This window comes from Schistocerca piceifrons, chromosome 4 (assembly GCF_021461385.2).
Source record: "Schistocerca piceifrons isolate TAMUIC-IGC-003096 chromosome 4, iqSchPice1.1, whole genome shotgun sequence".
NCBI lineage: Eukaryota > Metazoa > Arthropoda > Insecta > Orthoptera > Acrididae > Schistocerca > Schistocerca piceifrons.
Genome location: NC_060141.1, coordinates 152378077 through 152381154, shown reverse-complemented (window position 1 = coordinate 152381154; position 3078 = coordinate 152378077). Strand labels below are relative to the sequence as shown.

The following is a 3078-nucleotide window of genomic DNA, read 5'->3' as shown; positions in this document are numbered from 1 at the left end:
CCTGGTCACAACACTTCAAACGCTCTCAGTTCGGAGGAGGTCAGGCGACCTTGATCCTGAAGGTAGGATTTGTCACGCCAAAGACGAGCAGTGGAAACTCTAGTCGTGTGAGAGCGGGCATTATCTTGAAGAACTGTAATCCTAGGATGGCTTGCCATGAGGGGCAACAAAACGGGGCATAGAACATCGACGAAGTACCGCTGTGCTATAAGACAGGTGCGAATAACAACTGAAGGGCGACCCAGACAAACCACTCTTGGTTATCCGGCCATATGGCAGGCGACGGTCGGGTTGGTATCCCTCCCCTCTCCAGGGCGTCACCAGACACCTCTTCGCTGGTCACTGGGGCTCAGTTCGATGCGGGACTTATCACTGAATACAATTTTACTCCAGTCAGATTCCAGGTCAAAGACGTATCTGGAGACTGCCCGTAGAGTGGTGGGATATCAATCTGCCTGACTTCCAGCTTACGGACTGACAACCAGGAATGATGGTCTAGGGTGCAGTTTCTTTTCATAACAAGACTCTCTTCGCTTGTCATCCGCGGCAACGATATTCTTCGCCTCGTTTGGTTGCACTTCAAGGCAAGCCATCCTGGGCTTACAGTCCAGCAAGATAATGCCCGTCCGCACACGGAGAGAGTTTACACTGCTTGTCTTCGAGCTTGCCAAACCCTAGCTTGGCCAGCAAGGTCTCCTGATCTTCCCTCAACTGAAAACGTTTGGAGTATTATGGGAAGTGCTCTCCAATCTGCTTGGGTTTTTGACAATCTAACAGGCAAATTGGAAAAAAATTGACGATATAACCCTCAGAAGCACATCCAACAGCTCTATCAATCAGCGACATAAATGCTTTCATAAGGACCAGAGGTTGACCAACATGTTATTGACTTGCTCAATTGTGAAACTCTTCTCTTGAATAAATGGTCCAATTTTTCTGGAACTGCAATGAATTGTTTGTCTATACATATCTATTCAAGGCAACGGCCTTGCCGCAGTGGATACACCGGTTCCCGTGAGATCACCGAAGTTAAGCGTTGTCGGGCGTGGTCGGCACTCGGATGGGTGACCATCCAGGCCGCCATGCGCTGTTGTCATTTTTCGGGGTGCACTCAGCCTCGTGATGCCAATTGAGGAGCTACTCGACCGAATAGTAGCGGTTTCAGTCAAGAATACCATCATAACGACCGGGAAGGCGGTGTGCTGACCCCACGCCCCTCCTGTCTGCATCCTCCAGTGAGGATGACACGGTGGTCGGATGGCCCCGGTAGGCCACTTGCGGCCTGAAGACGGAGTGATTTTTTTTTACACGTATGTATTCATATCTACTGCTCTTCATCTCATTAGGATAATTCCATCGTGGTGCGCCGTTTTTTATCCTAGAGTGCACATCATTAATTCCTGGTAGTTTCAGACATCTCTGTTCTGGTTCACCATTGTTCATCCTCTCCGGTAGTATTTTTTTGGGAAGAGGTCCAACTGATATCTATCGAAGATGGCATCATCATATTAGTCTCTTAATGTAAGAACGCAGAATCCTGAGACGGTATCACTGAGCAAAACGTTTTCGGCCTTTCAGCCTCATCAATTGATTAAAATGAATATGCCGTAGAAGACGGTCACCGGATCAAATCTGACGAAATCTCTGCTGTGGCTTACACTAACGGTTTATGGAACTGTGTAATTAAAGAAGCCACTCCAATAACGATCCTTGATAACACCCGTAAGAGACACCAAGGCCTACAGCTCAGCGCGGGCTGGTATCCTGCGACCACGCATCAGACGCGGAGTCAACGTATGCCCTGTACAGCGATACCGCGGACACCAGTGAAGTCACTTCCAGCAGGTAGAGTACACCAGCAGCCCATCTGCGGTCACCGCACCTGACAATCACCAGCGAGTTCCTTCTCGAAACCTCGTGGTATTTTAATCACTTGATTTGGCTGGCAGCCGGATAATAATTTATTTCGTATTAGCACAGGCTAACATACACAGTCCGCGACACATTGATTGCTGTGAAAGTTATTACCGTCTATTGGCTTCTGTCTCGGGTTCTTCGGGCGACGTTCATCTAATGATTTTTCTGACGTTTCGCCAGCACGAGTGGCTGGCATTGTCAAAGCTTCACCCTCCATTGCCACTCGTCCTGGCGAAACGTCAGAAAAATCATTAGATGAACGTCGGCCGAAGAACCCGAGACAGAAGCCAATAGGCAGTTTGTCAACAAGTGGCCACGAAAGCCTTAACAATTTTGTATTACGCCTCTACGAGGAGGAGATTTGCAGATTGTACCGACGCCTTGACCAACGACGGAAGAAGAAAGCGCAACTGATGTCCTCTCTCGCCTTTCTGTCACGGTGCCGAGATGAATGTGCTACACCGAAGTTCTTGAGATGCAAGCGCCTATTCACCACCGCCCAAGCACATCGTATCTACGACAGAATGGAACGAGCTTTTCTTCGTGAGCGAATACATACAACACGGAGAGACTTGGCAAGATCGGATCAGGAACTTCTGGACATTTTCTATCAACTAAGTAGCAGAATGCATCGAGACGACTGGGACAGGATCGACAGCATCACTCACAGGAGCATGCAGAACGAACTCGAGCGCTGTACCGAGCGGCAAAAGAAAAAGTTTGAAAGATGCCGGAAGCAGACCGACAAGGCGATTCCCGACATGTCACACACAGTGGTCAACCTCACTGAACGACAATTGACCGAAGAGGAAGTGTCTGTTCTTCAAAAAGGAGGGAATTTCGCTATCATCCTGAGAACTATACCTATGGAGGACATCATTGCCAACACCGAAGCAGCCATTCGTACCCTTCCTTGTGAAAGGGCAGAGGAAATACGCACTGAAACAGCCAGGATACTGCGCCGAGCAAAACCACCAGCTTGCAACCTGAAGAAAGAAGAGGTACAAGACATTAAGAATCTCAACGCCGACAAGAGTATATTGGTATTGCCTGCCGATAAGGGGAATGCGACCGTCGTAATGAAGACCGAAGATTATGAGCAAAACATCCGAGACCTATTAGATCCGACGACGTACCGAAAACTAAGCGCAGATCCGACGC

At 48.8% G+C, this 3078-nt stretch overlaps 1 pseudogene; it reads left to right on the top strand.

Annotated features, from left to right (window-relative positions):
- The first annotated feature begins 978 nt into the window (after nt 1–978).
- Nucleotides 979–1096, top strand: LOC124796849 (annotated as a pseudogene).
- Nucleotides 1097–3078: the final 1982 nt, after the last annotated feature.